General features: G+C 38.5%; 1 protein-coding gene across 2 annotated transcripts in view; it reads left to right on the plus strand.

Annotated features, from left to right (window-relative positions):
* Positions 1-15,550, plus strand: part of LOC127644551 (gastrula zinc finger protein XlCGF57.1-like) — a 532,867-nt gene that overhangs the window by 241,594 nt on the left and 275,723 nt on the right. The gene's annotated exons all lie outside the window — the stretch shown is intronic.

The raw sequence follows: 15,550 nt of genomic DNA on the forward strand, positions 1-15,550 counted from the left end.
ACAAAAAGCATAAAACATGTCTGTCCACAAAGAATGTATTTGGCAGCAATTGACCATGTCCACCAACCATGTCTTTAACACAGATTAAATACATTGTAAGTGAGATGGTCCCTTGTGCAATGTATATAATGGGCTCTGAATATCTGTTCCATGGACATTTTATATTTTGATAAGGTCCATAATCGAAATATTGACTAAAACACATATTTAGGACTATATGACTCCCCCTGAACAGTATAGACCTTTTAAAACTTAAATTGCTTACTGTCCCCGAACCATGAATATTTATGAATGGTATACATTCCAGGTGGGATCTCCATATCACAGAGTTGGGACCATTTAAAAACTTGAATCCTGCACTCGTGTGCTTGCCACAGCCTCCAATTTCAATGGTACAAACTTGAAATAGTTCAGAGAAAGTCAAAAAGTTCGACCAAAAAAAACTCCAAGAACATTTGAGATTTTTTGGACAAATGTTTGACTTTCACCAATCTTCTTGAAATTCATAACATGAACAGGGGATGTAAAGACATCTTTTCAGCTCTCTAAGTGGTCCCAGTGTGAAGATATGGAGATCCCACCTGCAATGTATACAATACAAAAATATTCATGGTTGGTGTACAGTCGGTTTTAAAGGGCGCATGTTGTTCAGAGAAAGTCACATAGTCACCTAAATTACTTCTTTTGTCAATAATTTGATTCTGTACCTTACAAAAATGTAAGTCCATGATCAATGTATTTTTGATAATTTAAGTATATTGTACAAGGGATCATACCATTTCCAATGTATTTACATTATCAAAACGACATGGGTTGTGGACATACATTTTTATAAGGTCCATAATCAAAATGTTGGCTAAAAACATATATAGGGAAGGTCACGTGGTGCCATGCGAGGGTCGGATGTGTGAACGGTGAGCAGGGCCGGCCCAAGCCTTTATGGGGCCCTAAGCAGAATTTGATTTGGGGCCCCCTCGGTGCCACCAATATGATTGAATATTGTCAAGGCTTGATTATTCGCACACTATAAATCTAACACACCCCTTATCAATTTTATTAGTTGTAGTTGTGTTGCTTACAACATACCAATGTCTGCCTGGCATGATTTTACCCTTCTATGGTTTTAATTGTAACAGTAGCACACCTATATTTACCCAATATTGTTGTCCCTCTGTTACCAGTTTTGTGGATTTCCTAGAGAACAATTTGAGCAGAAGCTGTAGACTGCATAATTTCTTTTTGAATAAGCCAGCTCCACTTACATTATTTCCCCATTAATTTATTTTCTGTAGGTGTAGTGGTAGTGGAAGCTTCGGCCATCAGGTTTTTCAGGGAATATCAAGTTTTCATTTATAGGCAGTGGCCCTCTGCTTACCAGATCAGTCCTTTGTGAGTCGGACAGGATAGATGTCCACTCAGCTGGGTCAACTGGAGGAGCTGCTGATCCATGGTGTTGGCTGGAAGTTGCTAAGCGGGTGTGACATCGATCCCAATGACCACAGAAGTAGAAGGACCTATAAGGAAATTACATTAATAATTATAATTAGAAATATTAATCAGGATATTTTACAGTAACTGAGCAAATACAAAGGCTGCTGTGTTATTAACTTGCCACATCCGCTGATGTTGAAAGAGACATGGAAGGAACAGTAGGATCATTTACATTTATGCATTTGGCAGACAATTTTATCCAAAGCGACTTACAGTGCACTTATTACAGGAACAATCCCCTGGAGCAATCTGGAGTTAAGTGCCTTGCTCAAGGACACAATGGTGGTGGCTGTGGGGCTTGGGCCAGTGACCTTCTGATTAACAGATATGTGCTTTAGCCCACTACACCACCACCACTCCTCAGTGGATGCACGTGTTGGGAAGTGCTCCTCGCCTGCAGAGGATGGACCTGATGAAAGATGAAAATAATAATAATAAAAGCTAGCCATGTTAGATGTCATATTAGAAGGTAATGCAACTGTCTGTCAAAAACAAAATGGTTTATCCATATAAATATATTGATCTGGAATTGTTGAAAAATCATCATCAGCTGTAGCACTGGCACTCGGGGCAGGAGGTGTTGGTTGTGCCCCACCTCCAAAATATTTCAACAGTGCTCCTAGGGAAGTTTCATAAGAGACATACATGAATGTTATTTCTCAACACAAATTATTATACACAGCAGCAAGTCATCTATACTCCTAAAACAACAACTTTTAATCTATAACTAACTGAGGCATAATGATATTGGAATATAATAGCAAAGACCCCAAAATGGTAGACTAATATAAATAATGTTAAGTTGTTATCAGTACCAAGTTTATGGAACAGAAGCTTATTTTTATTAAAAAAAATATATACCCAGGAAAGTTATTTTTACACAGAAGACAAAAACTTTAATCTAAAACTAGCTAAGTAATATGTTGTATTATAATATATTAACATGTCAATGCTATTTACGGATGTTTAATCAAACTTTTGTAAAAAAATAAGATATGCTACATAGGCTATGTTAACTAACTAGCCAGCTAATGTTAGCTTGTAACATAGCCTAGCTACTTAACATACCTTTATCTTGCTGTTTTTCTCTTCCTCCGTTTTCTTCTTTTTCATTTTCTCTGCACCAGAGGGATATGTCCTTTTTTGTGACATTGCTGTTTTGCTGTCTAAATGTGCTTGCATCCTGCAGCCCGTTAACTTAATATTGCATTTTTGTACAATTACCATTGTCCACTGACAGTATATCACAAAAAAATAAAAAATAAATCAAGCTGTCATTTCAAGTGCTCTTGTGGCCACAGGGCCCTAAGCAGCCACTTAGTTCGCATATGCCTTGGGCCGGCTCTAGCTGTGAGATTCCATACACCCTGTTCCATAACTGTTACTTGGAGGATCTTGCTGTAATACGTAGATTGATCACTGCCATGGAGACAAAATCCTCTGAGGTGGTTACAAGAGTGTCAGACGTCGAGAAATGGACTGATTATTTGTAATCGGAGAGGGAATTAGCTGCTAACCTGCAAGCGACCAAGACATACTTGGAACATGTTTGGGAAAATTTGGAAGACCTTGAAAATCGTAGACGACGAAACAACGTCAGTATTGTTGGAATTCCTGAGAACGAAGATATGGTGAAATTCCTAGATGTGCTCTTCCCGAATCTGCTCAACATAACAGGCCATAAGCTGGAAATCGAGTGAGATCACAGAGTTCTGGCTCAGAGATCCGCTGAGGGAGGCAGGCCCCATTCAATTCTGGCCATTGAATGGGGCTCATCCGATAAAGATCATGTTATGTGAAATGAGGAGTAAAGGAAGGCTTTCTTTGAAGAACCAAAGCATTTCTTGTTCCAAGATTTAGCAAATTCGACAAGAGAGAAACGTGATTAATTCAAGGAATGCAAGAAACTCTTACATCAACGGAAGGTCGCTGATGTTCCCGGCCGAATTGAGAATAGATACTAAGGATGGCCATAAAATATTTACATGCCCACAGCAAGCGATATCCTTCATATTGTCAATGGAATTAGTAAGTTATTGTGTGACACTTTCTATGCAGCCGAGTGGACCTGACTCATTGAATATTCACTTGGCCATCCGAGGAACTGAGCATATTCTTTTTATCTTTTTGTGTTTGTTCAACCTAGCAGCTGGAGTATGTTTTGTGGAGTAACACTCCTTTGGAACAGTTATTTTAATGAATCTACAAGGCTTTGTATTTATCCCATCTATTGGCTAGTGTTTGTTTTATAGATTATTTTCTGTTGTGTAATTCTGACATTCTAACACTTTCTTCTATTTTCAGATTGTTTGGTTTGGGGTTTGATTGTTGCACTAATTTTGGAATGTGGTCTTTATAATTGTATTTTTGATACACAATCAATTTTTTCTAATATGTCAAAATGTCAAATATGAGTGGATTGTGTCCACATGGAAAGTGAATGGATTGGGGCACCCTATAAAAGAAGGAAGTGGTCTTTTGAAGTGGGACATGGTCGTGTGTCTGTCATTGGGGAGAGAGAAATCGGTATGGGCCATCCCCTGGTGATTATTAATATTAAACATCTGTGTCTCGTTTCAGTGACGACGGAGACAGGCTATAAAAGGCCACCAGAGTGACAGACCAGGGAGAGACCAGTGAATTTGTTGTGAAGGTGAAAAGCCAATAATTTGTGAATCTCAAGACACCTGCATTAAAAGTTGACTAACGTGGACTGTGAAACTGGCACCTGTGTTCTTCCTACTCAAATCTTGTACAGAAGATGAATTATTTTCTTAAACATAAGAAATATGATATTGTGTTTCTTTAAGAAACACATCTTTTCCGGCAGGAAGCTGAAAATTTTGGGAAGATTTGGGGTGGACATGTTTTCTTTAGTGCTACTCAAGTAAGAGCAGAGGAGTCATTACATTGATAAGTAAACATGTAACATTCAAATGTCTCAAACAGATTAATCATAAATTAGGAAGAGTCATTATTGTTTTAGGAGAAATTCAGGGGCAAAGGTTGATTTTGGCTAATATATACACACCTAATGTTGATGATCAGAGCTTTTATATAGATCTTGAAGTGATGTTGCAAGCCGCCGGTACCCCTCATGATACAATATTGGGAGGAGACTTTAATTTTTTTATGGACTCAATCCTTGATCATAGTGAAGCAAAAGTGTGTAAGGCCTCTAGAGCAACATTGGCGCTTCACAAGATGTGTAAAAATCTTGGTCTTATAGACTTTTGGAGACTTTCGAATCCATCTTGTAGGGACTATAAATGTTTTTCATCAGTCCATGGGATTTATTCTAGAATAGATTTTTTTTATATATCTAAATCCCTCATTTCATCTGTTGGTGATTGCACAATTGGAAACATCTTATTCTCAGATCACGCCCTGGTGAGTTTAGAGGTGTTGCCACATACAGAGAAAAATAAATCATATATCGTTGGCACTTTAATGTAACTCTTTTGCTAAATTCAGAATTCCAACAAATGATAAAGGCTGAAATCAGTGTTTATATGGAGACTAACTGGTCCTCAGTATCCTCTGTGGGCATGGCTTGGGAGGTACTTAAGGCGATTCTTAGGGGTCAGATTGTACACTATGCCTCATTCATCAAAAAATCCAAAGCATGAGAACTCGGGGAGTTGGAAGGGAATATTAAAAATGCAGAGTCAGAGCTTAAGTGCCAAATGTTGTCTGATGGCCTCAGGGAATTGACCCGATTGAAATACAGATATAATACTATTTTGTCATGGATGGTGGCATTTTGGATGTTCAGGGTAAGACAGTCATACTTTGATTTGGGGGATAAAGCAGGGAAGCTTTTAGATAGATATATAAACAGAGAGTCTTTTTCTACTTGTCCCTCTGTGAAAACTGCTTGTGGTGAAATACTGACCTTGGCCATTGATATTAATTATGCCTTAAAATAATTATAAATAAGAAATCTTTATAGTTCCACATCTTCGTCTACTGATGAAAATATTATAAACTTTGTGGAACCATTAGATCTCCCTAAACTGACGACTGAGCAAACAATTCTCTTGATTCTAAGATAGCCTTGGAGGAACTTGAAAGGTAATTAAGGCCTTACCTGCAGGCAAGGTTCCGAGACCAGATGGCTTTGCCACTGAATTTTTTAGATCTTATGCTACAGAACTAACTCCTATTTTGTTAGAAGTTTATCCAGAATCAATAAAGAATAGAAAGCTTCCGCCAATCATGACAGAAGCCTGGATCAGCCTGATTCTTAAAAAGGACAAAGAAATGAGTGTAAGAGATACCGCCCAATTTCCCTAATAGAATTAGGGAAAATGTTTCTAATTTTGTCAAAAATTTAAGTTATGACATCTCTTGTACATATAGATCAGGTGGGGTATATTCTAGGTCATAGCTCTTCTGATAACATCAGGCTTTTCATCAATATCATGTGGTCAGTGGTGAATGATCAGACTCCGGTCACTGCCATCTTACTTGATGGCAAAAAAGCATTTGATATGGTAAAATAGGAATAAACTTTATAAGGTTTTGGAAATATACAGGTTCGGAAATACTTTTATTGAATTGATTAAGTTACTTCATAGACACACAGCAGCAGCAGTGCAAACAAATGGATTCATTTCATATTATTTTACTCTGGATAGGGGCACCCGGCAGGGTTGCCCTCTTTCCCCATTATTGTTCTGTCTTAACATGGAACCATTAGCAGCCATGATAAGAAAGGGGGATGATTTTCCAGGGGTTATGGCAGGAGGTGGGGCGCCTAAGATTATATTTTGTTATTCATCTCCGACCCCTCTAGATATATGCCTAGCCCCCACAGGATTAAAAATTCCTTCTCTAAATTCTCAATTGGTCTAAATACAAAGCTTTAGCTCTGGCAGTGTACTGCCCAGTAAAGGCTTTTAAACCACGCACCTTCCAGTGGCCCAAACAGGGCATTAAGTATTTGGGCATTTTAGTCCCAGCAAATTTGTCTGATTTAGTTAGTTAATTTTGACCCCTTATTAAAAAGGTTTTTGAGCGATTTGGGTAGGTGAGCTTGATTACATTTATCTATGATTGGGAAGGTTAATGTTATTAAAATTAATTGTATTCCAAAATTGAACTGTTACAATCTCTCCCGCTCTTATTTCAAGCAATTTGATAGCATAGTGAAGTCCTTCATTTGGAATGGTAAGCATCCTAGATTACATATTAATAAGTTACATAGGCCGATTGACAAAGGTGGGTTAGGCCTACCCATGCTTTTGTTTTATTATTATGCATTAAGTCTCAGACATTTCGCTCATTGGTTGCTTCCACCTGAGAGAGCCTGTAAAGCAGTTCAATAGAAAGGAGGAGGCGAGAACCGGCTTGACAATATAAATAATAGTTTTAAACACAGAGCAGCTGTATGTCATTCTCTCTCTCTGCGGTCACTTGTAAGGCATAAGGCCCTTACTTTTAGGGCATGGGGGTGCACTCCACCACTTCCCAAGGCCCTGTCCACCTGGGTTAAGACCACTTTCTCTTGTGGACCTTCACCCGCACCCAGTCACCAGTTTTGACAGGAGGCTGCGTGGTCTCTATCGAACTTCCGGAAATATGGCGGCAGGTGTATCTGGCATTGTATTCTCGGTTTTAACGTTTATTATTCTTTGTAATTTGTGCCCATCGTGCAAGGATTCTACTGATAAGAAGCGATGTTTTATTTACTTACCTGAAGAATGTTGTGACGTGGTTCCTATGGGTTACAGACAAAGCATTATTTATTCCTTATTACATCTACATTCGTCCAGGCCCTCAATCTCTAAACACCACTCCAACGCCGGAAAATTTATTATCATCTTATGCCTGTTATTGTCAGGGGATATTCACCCATGTCCAGGTCCTAATGGGCAAATTTGTTCTGATTGGAATGAGGGTCGAGTGCTGGATTCCGGATCTTACTTGTCTGATCGTAACTTTGCTGTCGAACAGGTACGAGCATCAAGCAGTGATATGGAGCTAAATATTAGCATGTCTAATAACATACCTTTGCATGGATGATGGCTTGGTTGGGATGGATGCTGAGTCGGCTACGGGAATCTGCTTGGAGATGGACTCTCGGAATCTGCTTGGAGATGCAAGGGAATCTGCTTGGAGATGGACTCTCGGACTCTCGGAAGGGCGAGCTATTTGGTGAGGAGTGCGGAGATGGTACCGGGTTTCGTAGTGGCGTTGAGGACGCAAAGGACTCGGTTGAGGTTGAAGAGATTCCAGCATCAAATGGCTCGATAGGTTCTTTTGAAGACTATTTTAATATAAAAGGGTTATATTTTGTGCATTTAAATGTACGGAGATTATTACTGAAGATTGAGGAATTAAGGTGGTTAATGTGGGGATTTTTTGTGTTACAGAAACATGGCTAGATTTGTCAGTAAGCGATAATGAAATAAGTGTAGAAAATTATAGTTTAATTAGGAAAGATCGAAACAGACAATGAGGGGGTATTTGTATTTTTATTAGATCAGATATACTTTTTAAGGTTCTAGCTAATAATGTAGACTATGAGATATTGTTTTTGGACTTGCTAATGCCTGTGACTAAGCCAATATTATTTGCCGTTTGTTATCGTCCACCTAGTCAAAATGATTTTTATGAAGGTCTTGAGCTTGTTTTAAATCAACATAATGCTTTGGCAAAAGAATGTATTATTATCGGGGACTTTAATACTGATGTACACAAAAAGATAGGGGTTAATTATAATTCTCTGCAGTCATTATGTAAGTTATTTAATTTTACTCAAATTATAAACAATTCTACGAGAGTATGGAATGGTGGAGAAAGTACAATAGATCTCATTCTGGTGTCTGAGGAGAAGTATATTTCTCAAAAAGGAGTAATAGAATATGGCATCAGTGATCATTATATCATCTTCTGCACAAGGAAACGTAGTAGATTAAAATTTAGTAATCACAAAATAATACGGAGTAGATCATTAAAAAATTATAGCATTGAAGTACTTAAAGAAAAACTTAAAAGAGTTAAATGGAATGACGTTTATAATACCTTAACAGTTGAATATGCTTGGACACAGTTTAAAGTCTTATTTTGTAAAGTGATGGATAGTATTGCCCCCCTTAGACAAGTAAGAGTTAAGCAAAGATCCAGTCCATGGATTAATCATGAAATAATGGAAGTATTAAGAAGTAGGAATAAAGCGCTTTCTATTTTTAGAAGAACAAAGAAACAAGACTTTTAACTTTATTGTGTTATCCTTGACAAATGAGTGTATTTTTCACTACTAATTTGTCTAATAAATCAAATCAAATCAAATCAAATCAAGGGTCTTCCTCAGGTCCCTCGACATTTCTCACCTCTTTTGGCATGAGTACGGCTCTTAGTAGTGATTTTAACTGTTCAGCATGCTTCACAGAGGTCTTTTGCATGGTTATGAATCCTTTTCTCATCCATTGTGGCCCATCAACATGTACTGCTCCGAGTCAGTGTAGATATTTACTCTTTCCCCCTCAATTATTTCGAGTGCTTTGGTGAGTGTGGTGATTTCGGCCAGCTGAGCTGAGGCATATGAGGCCATATTCCCATGATTTCCCTCATAGCAACATCCGTCGTTGTACAGGGTTAAGTCTGGTTCCTCCAGGGGTTCTGTGTGTAGTTCCATTCTTATCTTCAGATCTTTTGCTGCCCTTAATTCACAGTCGTGTGGCTCTTGTCCTTCAGAGTTCATTGCTATTGTCATCTTTACCCCTGGCCTTTTTCCACATTGTCCAGCTTTGAGCTGTGGTACATAATTACTCTCCTTTCTCCCCCCTTTTTCTGAAACAGAACATCATTCACCACCCCACCTGTTTCAGAAACATCCAGGAAGAATAGGGCTGGGCGATATGGCAAAATATATTATCACAATATTTTTTTCCATATTGATCGATATCGATATTTGTTACGATATATAATTTAATAATGCTGCCCGTTTGAAAAGTATACTGATAATGATGTTGTTGTTGAACTATATAGTTTATTAACATAAATAAATAACAATGCAAATATTTAACTGTGCAAACATGGATTGGTTGAGAATATATTTTGTTATAAAAGAATATTGATAAACTTTCTAAATGTTAACATTTTACTTTTAGCAAACATGATTTATCTGCCTTGACAAAACAATGCAAGTTAGCTTGCCTTGTAACTTATTATAAAATATAAAACTAAAAGCTGTGACTACAGTACTATCACATCAAATTTCTTTGGCAGGGCAGCAAACATTTCAAAATGTTTGTAGAGGTACAACCAAGACAACAAATGTAAACAAGTGAACCACAAAGTTATATCCTTGCTCCTTTTTGATCGTTTTTCATATGGGGCAATGGTCGCAAAAGACGAAACGATTGATTGTTGTTTAGGTACAGCCCCGCTTGCGCTGCTAACAACAGAAGAACCACTAACGTTAGCATGTTGGGCAAAACTTGTGGACGGAGTAACATTAACATGGGCCCGCATTTTCATACTCTCGGTGTGGTCGCTAGGATGGTACCTTTTCAGGTGACCTAAAAGGTTTGTTGTGTTTCCCGTATTGGTTATCACCGACCGACAGCATATTTTGCAGACCGTCTTTATTTGCGCGTCGTCGCTTTTCAGATATCCAAACCACTTCCATATAATTGACGTCTTGTTACCTTTTTTTGTCAACAATTTCCTCAGCTTTGGAAGATAGTTCGAGTTCACTTTCACCGTCGCTTTCGTGTTCGTCGTTTCCACTCATGTTTTCTTTACATTCACTTTCTTCACTGCCGGTAACTCAAACAGTGCTCTGCTAGCAAATGGGCGTGCACTTAGACGCACAAGCCAAAATCTGCCTTCTGACTGGCTGTTGTCTGTTTATTTCTGCTTTGTAATAGGCTGTTAGTTCTATCCATATCGAGTAAACATGTCAAAAGTTTATCATCGTAGTCTAAATAAATATTATCGCGATGCCATATCGAGATCGTTTTATCGCCCAGTCCTAAGGAAGAAGGTTTTTTTGTAATCTGATGTACTGAGGTATGCTGCTTGTGCCAATGCCTGTTTCGTGTTGGTGAATGCCTCGTCAGCTTCGGTTGTCTAAAGAGTGACAGCAAGGTTTCTGAGTCCTACCTCAGCCATCATATCGCTCCACATAGTTTGGTACATGGTTCCTGCTTTATCCGGTAAGCCCTAGAAAACCCAACCTTTGTTGAACTGTCTTGGGTTTACCATGTGAGATTATGTTGGTTCTTTGTGCTCGGGAGTTTGTTTTTGTAACGTAAATAGGTGAGGCAGACGAGGATTGGGGATCTACACGCAGGTTCTTTATTGAACCAAATGAAAATAAACAAGACAGGAACAAAAGGAAACAACCACAAGGGGAAAAATGAAACCAAAACATGAAAACATCAAGGGAACATGAACAGGGAGACCAGGGCAAAGCATCTACATCAGACATCCACAAACAACGATAGACAAGGAATGGAGAAACAACAGGGTTTAAATTCACAGGGGTAATGAGGACTAAACGACATACAGGTGAGAACAATGACTGAGTGCTGGCAGTGATGAGGGCAGGGAACTATGGGAAGTGTAGTTTGTGACAATGACTAGTGAAACACGGGGCAGACAACAAGGGAATCGTGACAGTTCTTGTGAGTTTTGGGGAGCTGTTTTTCTGTTTACCTTAACCTTCACCTGCTGGTATTTATCTTTTCCGCTATGCTCGATGGCACACCGGTATTGTCCCTGTAAAGTGATCAATGGAAAGGAGGAGGCGAGAACCAGCTTTTCAACATAAATAATATTTTAATAATAAACTGAAACAAAAGACAAACACACACATGACGGACATGTCCGTAAACGATCTCTATCTCCCGCACGATCCTCTGCAGTCGACCTTTATCCCTCTCAGGAGGCTTAATTAGCCTAATAAGGGACCGGGTGTGTACGATCACGACCCGGCCCTCCCACAGTCCCTCATCTTTTATTTTAACTTGCTGGATTTCCCAGGTTGCATTGTTGTCTGTGCGTACAGGAATCAGTCAATATCTTCCCCCACTTTTGATCAGCATATTATACGGTGCCAGAGGAACTCACAGACATTTACGGTAGTCTGGAGCGCTATCTGGTGTTGTGTAGGAGCAGACAGCGGGTTTTTAAACCACCAGTAGATTCTTGCTCTTGCTGCTAAGCACTGAGGTGCTCATCAATCCTTTTCTTTATTTTGTAATGTCTTATTCTCTAGCCCGCCAGTGATACTTCCAGTGTTTTTAAAACTTAGAATTGCATACTGTCTACAGATACATTGATCATCTGTTTAGCTGCAGCATTGGCCATCATTGATCTGATAAGAGGCACAACAAAACAACAACACAAATAATAACAACAGCTATTGCTATTATTATTCCCACTTTAGTAAGCCATTCTCTCCAGGATCCAAATGGTTTGTCAAACCAGTTCCTAACCAAGCCATTTTACTTGTAGGTTCTAGTTGGCCTGTAGGCTTTCAATGAGTCATCAAAAATTTATGAATCTTTGCTGACTGTAGTAAATGCAATTAAGCCATCCTCTATTCTTATTAACCTTTTTTAAAATTTGTAATCCATACAAATATAGACTCAAAGCCTTATTTTACTTCATCTCGTGCCTTAAATTCTTGTGGTATTCCTCTTGGTTGACCAATTGCAACTATTATTACATAAGGTCTGGCTGGTATGCTCTTTTCACTCTGTTTGTTTTGCACAGTTTTTCTAGATGCAGCTCAATAACCATGCAATGTCAACGTAGTTATTTCTTGAACTTGTCTTACTCTGGTAGATATTCCTTTCTAATTAATTGGTATTGTAGGCCGCAATTGTTTTCCACCTTTTCAGCGGGTCATCCTGACCCAACCTGCTTCAATGATAGCAACAGCATTACTATTTTATTCTATATTCATAAAGCACACTGTAATAACCTCGTATGGTTACATGTTTTATATTAACTAACAATCATTATTTTCTGCATTTATTTGATTATTATATTAAATGATTTCCCTTATTACAGTCATTTGCTACACATACCTGTATTCTTGTAAGATAGGAAATGTGTGCACACCCACATACATTTGTTGCATCTCGTTTGTAGCACTATATAACACATGGGTTCTCTGCCTCCTGACTTTGTTCATCTATAAACAACATTTTTATGGTCATTCACAGAAAGGCTATAATTCTCCTCAGAGGAGGTAAACTACCACATGTGTTCCTTATCTTAAAACCCCCTACTCATTCACTTATCACATACATTCCCTCCTGTTTCCCAATGTCTCTCACTGTTTGTATCACATTAATTAACTTTCCCGAATTGATGAGGAGAGCTCTCTCCTTCATATCACTATATCTAACATTATTGTCAAAGCACATAATTCTACATATAAAAATCAAATCAAAATAAAACAACTTAGATGTTTCTTCAAAATCTGCTCTTGTGTTTCTGTTTCAAGCAGACACTTATCCATTTTAGACTGAGAGTGAGGGGGGAACATTCCACTCCCTCACACTGTTTTTAATCTCATTACAGCTATTTCTTCTTTTTTCATTTTAGAATCTCACAATAATATATGTAATTTATTCTTCAACAGTAAAAAGTGATATTTATAATAATTGATTATATTAACGGCTTCTGTCCATTCAAATAACATACATAGAACTTTAAAATCTTTAATAAAACACAAGCTTTACTTTTTACTTTCTCCATTCCTTACACTTTATCAGGTGAAGGAACTTCCATTCTATCGGGAAGACACGCAGACTTGAGTGAAGTTTAAGATGCCATTTATTTGATATAAGAGGCAGGAGCGAGGAGCCTACCCCCATGCGGGACAGGGCTCAACTGGTGGTGGTGGGGTGGTGGAGGTTGCAGTGTTAGCACACTGAAACAGCAATGTGATAGATTGTGAGCAGACTTATAAAGCAATGGCTTACGTGCGATTGGCTAGGAATTACCCAGCTAATGATGTGATGTACAGCTGCTAGTCTTCCCGTTAGAACTACGCTGCGCTTCTATTTCTATTGGGAAGACATGCAGACTTGAGTGAAGTTTAAGATGCCATTTATTTGATAAATGTAAAACAGAAAGTAATGTCTCTCTCTTTGGCGTAGGCCCCGTCCGGCGGTCCGAGGGAGTTGTACCCGGAACCATCATGTCCTGCTGGAGATAAGAGGCAGGGGCAAGGAGCCTACCCCCAAAAAGAGAGAAAGTATTATACTACCCCCAAAAGAGATGATCCAGTTTGGTACGAACCAGGTCTTGTGTTCATTCTAGAGAAGGAGAAAATAAGAGATGTGAGCATGAAATTTGTGATATCTCTGGTATGGTTGTATGAAGCCTTTGCAATAGGCCCCTGGTTGTGCAGATTCTGCCTAATGCGAGCAGCGGGATATCTGGCCCTATGTTAGGCCGGTGTTGCTGTGCAGTGTCTTTGTTGAAAGACGACATTTGATATTTTCAAAAATTATATGAAAAATTATTATTTCGTTATTTTACTAACCCAACTAATGACTCGTCGGCGCTTTATCAGTAGGTTGCACGACACGTGAAGCATTTTTTGTTTAGCTTTCACTTAAGAAGAGTTGTGCACTTTTTATTTTAATATATCTCTTTACATAAATACCATTTTCCACTTAAAAACTATAATTTCGTTATTTTACTCACTGATGAGCAAAAGGTCGAGGCAGAAATGACCATGTACCTGCAGGAAATGGCCATTGATTGGGAAGAGGACCCGCTGACTTGGTGGAAAACGAACGACAAAAGGTTTCCGTTCATGGCAAGATTAGCATGGAAATATCTGTGCATATGTGCTACCAGTACTCCATCAGAGCGGGTCTTTAGCACAGCGGGTAGTGTAGTTACTCCAATCCGCAGCTTATTAAAACCAGATAAAGTGAATATGTTGGTATTTCTGGCCAGAAACATCGAAATTTAAACATGGTCTATGGTGAAAGATATTAGACTTCTTTACGCATTTTTCACCATCCGTTGCGGAGCTATTCGATTTTGCATATTATTTTTTAAACGTTCATTTGTGCAGTTCATATGACCACTTTACAATATTTCAATAACATAATTTATTTTGTAGCCTGTGCTGAAGTTAGTTGTGCTGCTAATTATAAGTGAAATGTTAATGCCGAGTTTCGGTCTGAGTGTTGTTCCCGTTTTCTTGTTCTTTATTTGTTGTTCTTCTATGTTTTAATAAATGTGTGTTATTCATATTCACCTTGTTTCTTTCATTTGATTTGACATTATGGATTTATGGCCAAGGAAATTTTTCTTTAAAAGTATTAACCAGACAAAAGTTATTTGACGTTCGCTGGTCTGGGTTTATCTTAAACTGCCGCTTCAGTGTATACAAGAGCTATGTGACAATGAGCAAGATTTTCTGAGACACTACAACTACTAATAATTAATTAATAAAGGCTATTTTCTTGTAGCCTACAACATAAAATATTTTAATCTAAAATGTACAGTGTAAGACATGTAAAAAAAAAGACAATCTAACAATGTCAAGATCAATATTTGTGTAGCCTGCCTGACACGGTATTTTCACAGACTAACACGTCACGTCTCTGGCATATACTACAGTATTTAAAATAGCATATATGCATTAGTTATATTCTCAATTTAATTTACAGAGCAATCCCTGCAAAGTTTTTAGGTTAACTATAGAAGAGACTAGGATTAGTGAGTCACACTAGCAAGACTCGCAAAAGGGGGCGTGGCATCACGATGGTGGCTCTACATCGTGATGTTGGTCAGCCATCACGATGGACGATGATATAGTCCATCGGCACAACCCTATGCGTAACGCCATACAATGATGGCGACGTTGTGTGCAATCCCTTTGCTGAAAGACATTTGATATAAAAACCCTCCGATGAGGGAAGAGTAGTTTGAGATATATTTGCCGAAGGTGGGCAACGTGTGTAAGCCATATGATAATGGCGACGTTGTGTGCAGTCCCTTCCTTGAAAGATACACCATTTGATTATGAGAACCCTCCGACGAGGGAAGAGTTGTTTGGCATCTATCC

Source organism: Xyrauchen texanus, chromosome 6 (assembly GCF_025860055.1).
Source record: "Xyrauchen texanus isolate HMW12.3.18 chromosome 6, RBS_HiC_50CHRs, whole genome shotgun sequence".
Classification (NCBI taxonomy): Eukaryota; Metazoa; Chordata; class Actinopteri; order Cypriniformes; family Catostomidae; genus Xyrauchen; species Xyrauchen texanus.